This window comes from Acanthaster planci, unplaced genomic scaffold (assembly GCF_054643075.1).
Source record: "Acanthaster planci isolate LZ-2023a unplaced genomic scaffold, COTS_SCS Contig23, whole genome shotgun sequence".
NCBI classification, from domain to species: domain Eukaryota; kingdom Metazoa; phylum Echinodermata; class Asteroidea; order Valvatida; family Acanthasteridae; genus Acanthaster; species Acanthaster planci.
In genome coordinates, this window is record NW_028257647.1 from 76,233 (window position 1) to 91,305 (window position 15,073).

Below are 15,073 nucleotides of genomic sequence, written 5' to 3' on the forward strand. Positions count from 1 at the left end.
TTTCCCTTGCAACAAGTCCTTGATTCTCAAAGTGTCAAACAGTTTCAACCTTTTTTTTGCGTCGTTTTCGATCTTGATCAAGGAATGTGAGTGTTGATCCATTTATGGGCTCCGCGTCAAAATTATTACACCAGTAATTCCAGTCGTCCATGGAAAAGTAATGACATTTTCAAACAATTATGTCCATTGATCCGCTATAGGTCTTTCCCAGCTGAACTCAATAACACGAAAGGCAGTTATGAAGCTTAGATCATTGTCGCAAACTGTAACCCTTTCCAAAGTGAGCAAATTCCACAAAGGAAACAGCTGACCTGCAATGTACTACGCGCGCAGCATTTGGCTCATTCCCAGCAGTGGCAGCTACCCCAACCAATCAGACGCTGCGCACGTCACGCTGGCTGACGTCACACTTCTCCTTCATCGCCGAGGGTATACAGTTAGAAGTCGAAAATCGCGTGCTGGTTTGTACCTGTTATGTCTGCCAGTCTACTGCGCTCTACCTACCCAAACAGTCACTACATATGCAAATTTTCCCAGGCACCTATTATTGTTCGCTGTCGGCAGCCACCTTCTACTGTTCACGGGGCTCTGGAAAAACATCACCTCGGACAGCTGGGTCCTTTCAACTCTCCCCCTTGGATATTCTCTCGAGTTGACAAGCACCCCACCATCCAAGGCGATACTACGTCCGACCCCTGTTCCCCACAACAAGGACCAATGCGTGGCACTGGAGTCAGAGATAAATTCCCTTCTTCAACAATGGGCTATTGTTCATGTTCAACCCGACCAGCTGGGAGTGGGGTAAGTTGTTTCAACATTCTTCCTCACACCCAAGAAGGGAAGAGACAACTGGCGTCCTATCATCAACCTGAAGTCATTGAACAAATTCATACGTCCAAAGAAGTTTCGTATGAAAATTATCTTGACAGTGGTACACTCCCTACCGGTTCCGATCCGTTCCACACTAAATGTGGGGGAGGAATTTGACACCTCCACGGCTGTGTCAACATGGGAGGCCGAGGAAAGAAAAGGAAGCATCAGGAGGACCAAGCGGGCCGCAGGAAGCCTCTGCCATCCAGTCAAACCAGGGCCCAGGGTTTAGCGCCCACAGCTTCCGCATTGGCACAGCTGCTGCTGCAGCCATGAATGGCATCCTGTTGTCACAGACTAAGACCCTGGGGTGGTGGAAAACCCTAACCCTAACCCCCACACTCACTGATACTCCTCTGAGTAGGACGTCTGCTCCTCTGTTCCTTTGGTTTTGTTTTTTGTTTGGGTTTGGGGACAGTATTGTCTACCGGGCAGCAGAACACATGGGTCACATACCTTCTCGCGGAATCCTCACATGGCTGGGCACCCGGGGAGCCAGAATATCCTCACTACTTCCATACATGTATGTCAAAGCCCAGCTTCAACACACACCTGCACCTGATGTATTGGTGGTCCACATTGGGACTAATGACCTCTTCACCACTCCGGTGAAAGAGATCTGGGAGAGGCTGGAGGAGGGCCTCAAAGGCATTCACCATTTGCTCCCTAACACTACCATCATATGGTCAGATATTCCGTTGCACCTTTTTTACTATGGCCTGGAGCGCTCTGGAGTTGGCCAGAGAAATGTCAATGCCCTTAATAAATATGCCCATAGGCTGTGTAGACACCCAGGGAATGACCCTGCCTTAGTTCACTCTGACAGCATAAACCCTAGCCAACATTGCATCTTCTGGCGGGATGGCTTACATCTCTCCCAGCTAGGCAACAAATTGTTCGGCCAGAACTTAGTCGCTGCTAAAACTTTCTTCAAACACAACCCTGGGCCATCCTCCATCGTCCCCCCATTTCCAAGCCCTAGCCTTTGTATAATACATGTATATATGCGTATGTTTGTATGGTGTTATATCCATGTAAGTGGGGGGGGTGTAGCTGGCTCGAGAACAAAGTTGGAACTTGTTTGGCATGAGTCACGTCCTGTTTTGGGCCTAAAAGCCCCAATCGCGGGGTGGCTTCTCCCCTGTACCTTTGGGGGGGTTGGGGTGGGGGCAAACTTACCAGTGGCGACTTGCCGCACACACAGTCTCTCTGTTACTGGCCACCAGTTAAAGGTTCGGTATCCCCTGCCCGTTACTCATGCATCACAAAATCCGGCGTTTCATGCCCGTTACTTATGCATTATTAAATTCAGGATCTCTTGCCCATGACGCTACAGAGAAGTTCTTTTGTGATAGAGGTGCTATGTTGTTAGCACTGTGTACTTAACTAATAACTATATTGTTGCCTTTACATAAATGTATGATTTTAAAGTGAATCTGGGGCCCCATGGCAATATCTTTTAATCTATAACATTTTGCATTTGTTATCTCAAGTTGTGGCTGCAATAAACGCTCGGCGAGAAAGGGCTGAAGCATACCCGAGATCCGTGTTTCCGTGTCCTCTCAACTTCTCTGGGACAATACCAATATTCTGGTACCTGAACAATACATTTATGAGATTACATGTACTTCCTTATCTTTGCATTGAGTGGCACTGACACTCACTGGCTACTACGAAAAACTCACCCTGATTTAAGAATGAGAAACGTAGCTCTGCTCCATGCAATATACAGTAAATTCCGGCTAAGTCAGCACTCTTGGGACTCAAGAAATTATGACTACTTACACAAAGGCTGACTTGTGCTGTAAGTCGCCATTTTGCTGTCTTACAATCAGGCAATCTTTGGGCAGGGAACCAGACTCTGTTCAATAAGGCGACCCCCAAAATGGACAGAGTGCATGCATGTAGCACTTGAGGGGCTACTGGTATTGATGTACTCATGCTGGCCGATTATGAACCACGGCCTGTGCTGCTAATAAACAGACATCAGTGGGACTTGTTACTTGACACTTCTTGGCAACCGCGGCGAAGGAAACTGATAGCGAAGCACAAATTTTGACATACACAAAAGAATTTCTGTGGTTTTGTGGAGAAGGGACTTAGAAAAACATGCCGAAATGACTTAGACGATATGACGAGTTACGCGATGCCGACTTAGTCGGAATTTACTGTAGCTACTGTACACCCAAGACAGGGCTGTCCTCATGCAAAAGAATTACCTCTACAAACCAACAGCTTTAGAGATCGGTAACAAATCTTCCAAAAGATCCTCAACGTACCCGTCCTTTACCAACTCCGATTTCCATCCACCGTGCCTTGTAAACAATCCGTCTGGCACTTCCGCTTGGGCAGCAGTGGTTGCTCCCCTGGATTTGAGGCAATGCAAGCCAAAACTCTTCATATCTGCAACAAACACAGGGCTAAAACCTCAAGGATAACTTCCCTTACACTTGAATCTGAGTGTGGCTGATTAATACCCCTCAATTTGTACCCACCTTTAACTTTTGACTGAAAAAAAAAATGAAAAATAAAGGCGTCTGATTCAGAAACTTCAGCTGCAGATAAATATTTCTGGAACAACTCTACTGGACTATACCTAGAATCTGTCTTATTTATGACTACTTGTCTACCCTCTCAATACTGGTCAGTTGTGCTTGACAGAATGAGCACTGTGAAACCCTCAAAAATAAAAGAAATGCCATGTTCATACTTGGGTGGGGATACCCTGCGGTGGTTGGGTACGCTTAAGTTTTAAGCTAGGTATTGATCGCTTCAGCAATTAAAATACTCCAAATAAAGATCAATAACTGGCACAAAAACTTATTCTCACTGTATATTAGAGTTGATTTATTTCTATTTGAAATCAAGTTGAGAAATTTGGGACTGTCCCAATATTGAGATTGAGAAAATTTACACTATTGCGGATACTAATAAATAGAGTTGACAGTGATATGGATTGATTGACCTGTAATGAAAAAAAGCTTATGGTGTGATCATTACAAAAATAAAAAGGTAAGTCATAAGATATGGCAGAGCCAGTGGGCAAAGGGATAATTCAAGGATAAAAGGATAATTGGTCACTTGGGAGACATTCCCATAGGAACGTGAACAAAATTTTCAAACTTTACCGTCCCATAATTCAATATTCCCTCATCCGATCTTAACCAAACTTTGCATGTTTCCCTTTCAGACCCTAATCTATCATCTCTCAAAATGTGGACCGTAAAAAATTTCCTCCTTTTAGTAGTTGGAGCATTAGGGAGACATTTCAATGTCTCCCTAATGTTGAAAAATTTACCACAAAATGTCTCCCAAGTGACCTATTGGAAATATTAAAGGACAGGCTAAAGGATAAAAGGGCCCTGTGCAACCTGCTCTCTCAACAGAGTTCAGCTGTGTAAAGACCAGACAATGAAACAATTCAGTATATGTAATAGTCATTGAATCCAAACATAAAACAGTCGTTATGCTTTGTGCATGGTCAAACTTTCCACAAAACCTTCATGAAAATGCAACTAACGAATCCAGTTCAAATGACAAATTTTTGAACTGACTTGGAGCTCACACTTGGCCCACACGTACTACGAGACAAATCTGTCAATGCGAACAAGCCAGAAATGTGCGTAACGGTAAATGAACGATAAACATTGCAAAACGTTTATGACAAAATTGAACTTACGTTCTGACAGAGCAAACTCCTGCCAGAGAAAAGTAAATTGTCATGTACGCCACAGCGAAGTATGTCGCATAAGTGTAGCGTACAAGAATACCTTCATGTCTGGTACAAACTAATGGACTAGAACCCATTGTTGCAGACTAATATTGATGAGGATATGGTTAATTTATGATTATGACCATGAACAACCGCTGGGGCCACTTTACACAGAAAATGCAACGATTTAAATATTATGTCGGGACTGTGTTGAACGAGTAGGAACACTCAAGGTTTGTGCGAAAGTGTGTGGTGTGGAAATCTGAGAGACTCCTAGAGTTAACAAAGTCTGACCACCACAGAAACGTGAGAAAGCTTGACATGAACCAGTTCACTAAATCGGAAAAAAATCCTGTGTATAACGAAAGACACATTGTAACTGATCTCAAGGTCATAAGATCTGCCTCTTTGTTTGCATAATACAAGTAAGAATCTATCATTCCTTCAGAACTGAAGCTAGGTACCAGCCTTTTCTAGACCTTCTAGAGTAAACTTTACTAGTGAAAAGACCGTGGGATCGTCAATTCCAGCCATTTTGTGTGCCCAAGATATGGATGTTACCTCCTTAATAATTGGTGCTGGGGAATTACACTTTTTACTTAAATGAGTTAAATAATCAAAGGGGTCTGCATGTATGTGCTTTTTCTATTCCCCTAGCCCAATCTGACCACTGTAAGAAAGCTCCCAAGTACAGCTTCCCTTTCCTCCCTTACATGTAAGTCCAGCATTACACTCAGAAGCTGAGCTGCTGAATGCCTCCATTCTGGTGATTCCTCTTCCATACTTGAAGCCCAAATATCATTGCTGAATATGATCTGCATAGAGACAACAAAACTGTCATGATCTGCACAGAGACCACAAAACTGTCATGATCTACACAGAGACAACAAAACTGTCATGATCTGCACAGAGACAACTAAACTGTCATGATCTGCACAGAGACAACAAAACTGTCATGATCTGCACAGAGACAACAAAACTGTCATGATCTGCACAGAGACAACAAAACTGTCATGATCTGCACAGAGACAACAAAACTGTCATGATCCGCACAGAGACAACTAAACTGTCATGATCTGCACAGAGACAACAAAACTGTCATGATCCGCACAGAGACAACTAAACTGTCATGATCTGCACAGAGACAACAAAACTGTCATGATCTGCACAGAGACAACAAAACTGTCATGATCCGCACAGAGACAACAAAACTGTCATGATCTGCACAGAGACTACAAAACTGTCATTATTACTATTTCTAATTTAGACATGAGAAATCTAACCCTAATGCAAGTATTTCACTTTGAGTAATTTCTCTGTAAACTTAACATTGCCACGTCTTCTGGGAACAAATATCTGCCAGTTTCTAGGAATTTCATATGCTAGTTGTACTGGTTTCCGGAGATTATAACCATCTGGGAATAAGATTGGCCAGTATGGTGCCAAAACCAGCATGGGTTAATCAAAGCACCAACTGCCTTGGTACTTTCCATGCGCTTGATAACTCTGGGTGTCAAGGCAATTGGGGGTACATTCCAATTGTTTTCTTTTTTCCAGTCTACAGTGAAAGCATCTACTGTTTCACAACCTGGATTATGGTATCTAGAATTAAACCTTGCGACTTTTTTATTGTGGCAAACCTGTCTACTCTATGAGGCCTCCACAAAAAATGAGAATACAGTACTTGATCAGATATACCCCAGTTGTCCTGATCCGTTTGCCTACTTAGCATATCAGCTTTTTGGCTTGGGGACCTTGAAATCCACTCCATATCTATGCGAATATTAGTACTCCAAAATGCTGAGGCCTATCTCCTGAAGTTCAGGGTTCATACTTCCATGTGCTGCTATTCCCACAACTGCTTGGTTATCTGTAAACCACGTAGTCCAGCAGTTGGACAGTTTACACACAAACGACTTGAGAACTGAGTCAACTGCTTTGCGTTCTTTCCATGTGGAACTCTTCCTAGACTGACTACTGTCCCAAGATCCCTGGGCCTTATCATTACCCAACGTTCTTAAGAGCTCTTAACCTCTTAGCCTGCTTAACTGCTGCTCTCTTCTGCTTAATCTTTCTGGCGGCTTGATTTTCTGCAAGGGTAATCTTGTCATCATCTTGGTGTGCAGCCAGTTGATGCTCCTCATACTCTGTAACCATGGCCCAACTGTACATGCTGGAATCAGCCACATGAATCAGGGTACGTGTACATGTGTGTGGAAATCATCCACAATCAGTTGATTAAAGTTGTTTTTTCTTTTGTTTCTTTTCAGGCACTGCGGTGAGAACGCTGGTCTACTGACACCATTGTGCTGTCTTGGGACGGAGCCAGCAGATAGACCACGCCCAGCCATTCCACTTTGTCACTCATCTGGTGGTAACTAAAGGAAACCATTCAGGTTGATGGGGTGTGCTGATGAACAGTTGACCGACGGAGCAGGAAATTCATTAAGGCAGTAAAGAGGTGAGTTTCTATCAGGCCATTTTCGTCTTGTCTCAAGAAAGTTTTATGTCGCTGTAATACATGTGCATGTGCACAGCCATGTTTATTTGTTGCATACTCACTGAATTCAAATTCACACCATGTACATGTACTTATATCTGACCAAAAGGAAGCCAAATGAATTAGTTTCTTTTCAATTTGGAAAATATTCAACTATTTTTCAACTTTATATTCACCACTTTTCAAATCCTGACTCTAAATAAGTACCAGTTTGCATGTACATGTATGACTGTGGATGTCAAATTTCATTTCATATTGGTTGGTTTCAGGTTTAGTTTCATGTTAGAATAACAATGTCTAATGTCAGTGTTTTTTCTTGAATTGTTCCAAACTCAATATTGTAACCGTACTTTAAGGAGAAATACAGCGAAAGGGTCCAATGGAGTATCAATGCACATGTACATACATGTACACGTACATTGTATGTACGTGTACCTGTACATGTACCTTGAGTTGTGTGTATAGCACTTTCTATTGGCTGTAGAGGAAAAAACAAACGCTGAACTTGTTTTTTTTCTTTTTTTGGCCTACTGTCTCGGCAGTTATTTTGATATCATCTACTGTTTCTTAAGCTTCTAATGGTGACATCATAATAATATCTTCATTGGCCGTCTTCGTTTCGGCATTTGGTTCCTACTCTCATGGCTTCTGTTCGGTTTCAGTGACACCCACACATACGGGTTCAAGTACGTTTTCATTCATTTGTTTTTCATTTTTTTTCATGCTCAACTAACCTTATCACATACATGTACATGTACCACTTCAGCATGTTGGCATGGAAGGTCTTGACTGTACCGTCGCCAAGATCTGTACGGTAATCAATGTTTCTGACTTTGGCTAGTACAGGGAAAGGACCTATAACCATAGTAATAGTTTGTTTTGGTCAGTATGTAGGAGTAGTAATACGAGGCCACCGCCACTGAAACTTTGGGCTCAACTTTTTGCATTGTAGTAGTGTTTGTTAATATCTATCAACGTTTGCAAATTCTGCTGTTCAATTTCCCACGTCTTTTCTAGACGCTCGCAGAGATCGAGAACATGTTGGTGTGTAGTTTTAACTTCTGGACTTTCAACATTAGCCGTCCAAAGTTCGCGTAAGATAGCTATCGGACTATGGACTGTGCGACTGTAAAGTACTTTGAAGGGTGCAAATTTCAAGCTTGAGTGAGGGGTTTCATTATATGCAAAGAGGAGAGGTCCAGGATAGCGATCCCAATCGCGCAGCTTTTCTGCGTGAAGCCGTTTCAACATTAGTTTAAGTTCACGCATTCAACCAAACTGTTGCACGAAGGGTGGTATGGAGTAGTGGTCATCTGTTTTATCGACAAGAGCCTACTCGTTTCTTTCATGAGATCTGATGTAAACTGTCATCCCTGATCGGAAAGGGTTTCAGTTGGGAAGCCGACTAATGTGAATACATCGATCATGGCATGTACATGTACTATACTACCCTGGTAGTTTCAATACTACTGGTAGGTAGAGCAACGGCTTCTGGATGCTGGGTAATCAATCAGGGTCAATATGAAACGATGGCCTCTGTCAGACTTGGGATGAAGGGGGCCTGTAATGTCCACAGCCACACGTTTAAATGCCATATCTATAAGGGGTGATACATGTATCTGCCTGACACCCTGGCCAAAAGAATTCGCTCATAACCTTATCACACGTTTTCCTTGCTCCTTGGTGTCTACCCAGGATGGTTTCGTGAGCTACAAAGTTAATTACATTGACTCGGTATTTAATAGGAACTACAAGTTGATGAGGACACGCGTTTCCATATTGGAGAGTGGGTGATTCGAACTTCCTATACAACACACCGTCAAGCCAGTAGAAAGTGGAAGTTGATCCGTATTTGTTGCATTTCTGATTGCCCTTCTCTGCAATTTCTCTTATATGGGCCAACGACGGATCATTAGCATGTTCGCTCATAATTTCAGATTTCGAGATGTTTGGAATACTTTCAGGTACCTTAAGTTTTCTTAGTGGTCTATCCTGCACAGCTCGTTGTGTTCGTGTCATTACTGCACATCACATAGTATCAACGCGCCTGTGGTCTATCTCCAAATTGAGTGTTTGAAGAGACACAACATTGCCAGAGCAGGTCAGGATTATTCGGTGATCTGACGCCTGTTACGTTACCTAATATGACGTTGTACACTGTCTCATGCCAAGCGCGTCATTCCAGCCAACGAAATAGGGCGAGTCTAATTTAATTCTTGCGAGTGGAGATCGCAAACAGTTTCATCGACAAGAGTACACGACTTTTCAGCACCAGTGAGCTGTTCACCGGAAACAAGGTCATATTTTATGACTACTGAGCTATACAGCCACTGTTGCGTAGAACTTTAAATTTTATGTCATTAACCCAATCCGTCTGTGACTGGCATTGTAGAACAATCCGAGTTTTTACACGCCGCGCTCATTACGGGGAATCCGTATCCGCACGTCAATGTGGCGTAACCATCTTGCGTACAACATTCACTGAGCGGGGTGAAATCAGGCAAGGTGGATATATAAGCTTCAGTTTCCATTGCACTAGGTAGACTGTCTCTAGATTTCGTGGCTAACTGTGTGTTTTGCTCCATGTCACATTCAGCCTCAAAAAGGCCAGTAATTGCTGAAGCTATCACGTTATAGCGACTTTCTCAATTTCTTTAAACTTACTGCAGCAGTTACGCGCTATGTGACCCGGTTTGCCACATACAAAACACTTACCAGATGATACATGTACATGTACATCTCATGGTGTGTTGGCATTGGTGGTAGGTTTGAACAATTTGGCAAATGACGCACTATGCGTCTGCTTCTGATCTACTGTACATGTAGGAACCACCTACATGTACATGTATTTGAATGTTGGCCACACAGTTTGCTGTCCACAATAAAGGGAGCAAAGCTGCCGTGAGCATCCGTATGCTGCTCTGCAAATTGGGCCATTTCCATAACATTAGTCAGTTTATGCACTTAAAGGAAAAGAGCTACATGTAAATGGTCTCTGCATCAATTCATGATTTGTTCCTGCAAGATTAAATCTTTCAGACCGTCATTCCCTCTATGTCTTAGGTACAAATGTATTTGGGCCATAGCAACCCAACGCATCAGCAGGTTATCAAGATGGACTGCAAACTGTGGCTCACTTTCGTCTTTCTCAGGTTTTGCCAACCGAAATTTCTCTCTAAAGGCATGCTCATTCAGGTGGCATTGCTTGAGTAACACCTCCTTGTGCATTTTGTATTTGGCTGACTCATCTGAACTTAGCCTAGAATACACATTGAGCCCTTTGCCTTTCAGGGAAGCACTTACATTTCCAATTAAGTAAACTCATCTCACTGATTAATGCATGCCTTGTGCAAAGTGTAGACATAATAATAAACTACCTAAAAATCCCTGGATTACTAAAAGCCTACTAAAATCTATAAGAAAGAGATTTAGACTTTATAAACTATATCTTTGAAACCCAGATCAATTAACTTAAATAAACAGATATAAAAACAAATGAACTATTGTAAATCTGGTTATTGTAATACCTAGGCAATTCCATTCATGGCATTTGTCATATTGCCGACCACCCCAGACAGGTAATTTAATTTCCATTAAACTGGTGTCATCTTCGAGTTGCACTCCATCCAGAAGAAACTTGGGGGTTTGTAGTTTGAATACGAGATCTGTATGTAACAAAACAACAGGCATTCTTCAATTGCTGGCTGATCAAGACATTGATGTGCTTGCTGTTACTGAGACATGGATTAAAGAAGGAGACATTACTACGGTGTCACAGTTAACATCTGGTGATTACCAGTTTCTCTATAAATTTCGTCAAGGTAGAGCTGGTGGTGGTGTAGGAGTATTGTATGAGTCCGGAATGAGAATACATACCACTCCATCTACTGCAGCTGGATCATCTTTTGAGCACATTGTGGTCGATGTCGACTGTCATGATAAACGTTTCTTGTTGATGGTTGTTTATTGGCTCCAAATGTAGCAATCACTACCTTCTTATCTGATTTTTCTCAAGTCTTTGAACAGTTCATGTCAAAATCATCTGATTTTGTGATAGTTGGAGACTTTAATATTCACATGGATCAGCCTCAAGCAAATGATAGGATTTGTTTTATGAATTTTCTCGAGTCTTCCAATTTGATTCAACATGTAGTATCCCCCACCCATATTAAAGGTCATGTTTTGGATCTTGTTATTACTCGTCCATCTATGGACATTATCAAATCAGTAGATGTTTTGATCCTGCTATTTCTGATCATTCACTGATAATGTGTTCTTTCCTTTAGAAATCAGTAAGCCTGTGAGACCGCAGAGATCTGTGGCATTTAGGAGGCTTAAAAACATAGACTGTGAACATTTTTGTTGAGCCATTCTTTGTTCTGCATTTTCAAAGTATTTGGACGAAACTTCATTACCCGACCCCAACGTATTCACAGCTTTTTACAATTTGGAATTAAGGTTGGTTCTTGACAAGCATGCTTCTCTTCAATCAAAGGTTTTTACTGTACGGTCGAATACACCATGGTTTACTGAGACCATTAGGAAGGAGAAATTTAAGCTTAAAAAGTGGAGTGTCGCTGGCGATGTACTTGACTCACTGTTGACCGGGAGATGTATAAAATGCAATGTAATCACATTGCAAAGATGATCAAGGATGCGAAAGTGCATTATCATCAAAGCTTAATCCAGGAGAGCAAGGGTAATTGTCATCAGATTTTTTGTGTGATTGATAATTTGTTTTGCCGCAAGTCAGTTCCTACATTTCCTACTCATAAGTCCGAAGTCAAATTGGCAAATTGATTCGCAAATTTCTTTCAAGATAAGATCAGCAACTTACGACGTATGAGTAGTGTGAGTCAAGGAGATTTTGGTATTCAAGATCCAATTGTTCCTGAAGGATGTAAGCGTAATTTAGGCTCCACTACTTGTGCACAGATCCAGCAAATCATACGCAAGTGTCCTCCAAAAACTTGTGGTGCTGAGTTGATACCGACTGCACTTTTAAAATGCTGTCTGACTGAAATTTGCCCAATAATCACATCTCTCGTTAATTCTTCTATTAACCTTGCAGTTTTTCCAAATGATTTTAAGATGTCTACTGTTACTCCCATTCCAAAATCTCGGAACCTCAAGGCTGATCAAGCCAAGCTGCTTAAGAAGTATCGGCCAGTTGCCAATTTACCATTTGTCTCCAAGGTTCTTGAGAAGGTGGTTGAGCAACAACTTACTAATCATATGACCAGGTTTATGTTACATGAACCTTTTCAATCGGCATATAAGCGCCCCCATGGAACGGAAACGGCTCTTGCCCGCTTTCAAAATGATATTTGGAAAAATATGGATGAGGGCAAAGTCTCCATTCCGGTATTTCATGATTTAAGTGGTGTGTTTGATACGCTTGATCATGACATTTTGCTTCATCGATTAAGGACACATGTAGGAGTCTCACAAAATACCTTTGATTGGTTTTCTTCTTACCTAAGAGACCGTTTACAAAGAGTTCAGATTTGGTCTTTATCGCCTGATAGTCGGATTGGATTGGATGTGGGAACCATGAGTGACACCTATAGGCTTAAGTATGGTGTCCCCCAGGGCTCTGTACTGGGACCACTTTTATTCAATGTGTACATGTATGTTGCCATTAGGGGATGTTATTAGGCATCATGGACTGAGTTGTCATTTTTATGCAGATGACACTCAGTTGTATTTGTCAGCTCAGCCAACTGCTAGTAGCATACAGCAACAAGTGCCAGTTTTGAAAAATGCTGTGACGACATCAAATGTTGGATGGCGATTAATTCTTTGAAGCTAAATGATGATAAGACAGATCTGCTTATCATTGGATCACATTTGTCGTTCAGCAAAATTCCTAGAACTGTTGTGAATATTGGTAATCACAGAGTCAAGAGTCTGGGTGTGATTTTGACAACGAAATGAATATGCAATCCCTCATCAAGAACATCTCTCGCTCTGCAATGTATCACCTGTACAATATAAGCAAAATTAAACGTTTTTGGGTCAATCAGCCACGGAGCATATTATTCATGCACTTGTTACGTCTCGCATTGACTATTGTAACTCTGTTTTAATAGGTCTATCGGCGTCAGCCCTTGCTTCTTTGCAGAGAGTCCAGAATGCTGCAGCAAGGTTACTCACTAATGGCAAGAAATTTGACCACATCACTCCTGCGCTGATGCAATTACATTGGTTGCCAGTAAAATATAGGGTGATTTTTAAAGTGTGTCTAATGATCTTTAAATGTCTCCATGACAGTGCTTCAAGTTACTTAAGTGATTTGCTTGATGTTAGGATTTCTAGTCGATTCACTCATTCTGCACTGGACTCGCCTAGGCTTACTCTTCCAAAAACTAGGCTGTCTTCTGCTGGCGAGAGGATGTTTTCTGTGGCTGGTCCCCGTCTCTGGAACCAGCTTGACGTTCATCTTAGAGAGTCTAGGAATGTGGAGAGTTAAGACCGGGCTGAAGACGCACGTTTTTAAACAAGCATTTTTAGTTTCTTATTATTGATTTTGATTATGGTACATGTAGGTTATATTTATTTATCTATATTTTGATGTATAGCGCCAAGAGCAGCCTAACGGATTGGGCACTTTATAAATGTCAGTTATTATTATTATTATTATTTAATTAGAGCTTTCAAGAAAATACATTATCTTATCTTTTGAGCAAGAAACAACCAATACTAAAAATACCTGTGAAATCATTCATCAGTAAATATTGAACAGAAAATGTGAAAATACCTAACCCAGTCAATTGTTCACATAAAGAATTCTGATACTACCAGCCCTGTCAGACAATTGCAAACCATTTTAATGATTGTTTTAAAACGATGGACAACAGTTGGCTTCCAAGATACACTGCTGACCCTATGAAATATCTCAACTTTCCTGATTCCCTTTTTTAAAGCCCAATAACACAAGAAGAACTTCATGATTGTATCAATCAACTTCAAACTAAGAAAAGTGTGAGTCATGTGTAAAGAGGATGACACTATCCCATTCAGTGACACTGTCTGGTGACTTGTGAGGTTTACTGATTGAATAATAATTAGTCTAGGCCAGTGGTCTGGTAAGGGGCTGAAATGGGCAGGCGTAAGAAGAATATATAACCAAAAGCTAGTAATGTTTGTTGGATGTGATTGGGTGATGCGAGCGGAAGATTAGTTTTCAAATTCTTTGTCAAGAACAATATGCTTTTGTGCCCAGTAGTGATAACACTTAATCAGTTGCATACGGATGATTTTGAAGGACTTAATGCTAATTCACATAATTGTGATGCTTTTGATGGGTTGTTATACCAGTAAAGGAGATTTTATTTTACTGAGTGTTTTAAACAGTCCCAAATCCTCCAATTTCTATATGATTTTACATACACTCTAGGGGGTTAGGATTTTGAGTCCAGCCATTTGGCCTCAGTTAAGGCAGGCGCATACTTCAGGCAAAGGTGAAAGCGAAGTGAATCTGATGAAAGACTTCCAGCAAAATTTTGCTGGAGTTGAAATGTGTTCAATTTGTGTAAATTCATGAAAGTACTTTCCCGAAAGTAAAGAATGGAGGTTTCAGAAATATTTCTGAAATAGTAGGTAGATGTCTCAGAGAGCTTCGTTTGTGAATTTCAAAGTTGGATGGATCTTGTTGATGTTTGTGACAAAATTAGGAATTGGCCAAGAAATTGGTTATAGATGACCAGTATATTGTCTCTGTACGTGTAGCACCACCATGTGAGAATTTTTCTGCCTTTTTGGAGTATTTTGTTTCAGAAGTCTTGCAGGGTGATGTCACATATTTCAGGGCATGCTGTTGAGCCATTGAAGGAAATACTTTTTTGAAATGGATACAGTTACGGTCGAGAATTGGGTTCCAGAAAATCTTTGATGTACCGGTACATGTAGTAGTGAGTGGTTTTTTGATTGAGTTTTTGTAGTACAGTGTAATTGGTGTTGTTGTTTATCACTTGGTTTGACTTTGATGT

General features: G+C 41.4%; 2 protein-coding genes across 9 annotated transcripts in view; one reads left to right on the forward strand and one right to left on the reverse strand.

Moving 5' to 3' along the window:
- LOC147795459 (uncharacterized) overlaps positions 1-15,073 on the forward strand; it is a 72,358-nt gene that overhangs the window by 35,342 nt on the left and 21,943 nt on the right. For 7 of the 8 annotated variants that reach the window (XM_087131874.1, XM_087131872.1, XM_087131876.1 and 4 more), the window contains one exon: positions 6,853-7,043. The exons of the other annotated variant lie outside the window; for it this stretch is intronic. The gene's annotated coding sequence lies outside the window, so the exon portion shown is untranslated. The remainder of the gene's footprint in view (positions 1-6,852; positions 7,044-15,073) is intronic. 8 annotated transcript variants of the gene reach the window in all.
- Positions 1-15,073, reverse strand: part of LOC147795460 (immunoglobulin superfamily member 22-like) — a 32,979-nt gene that overhangs the window by 12,015 nt on the left and 5,891 nt on the right. The window lies entirely within an intron of this gene.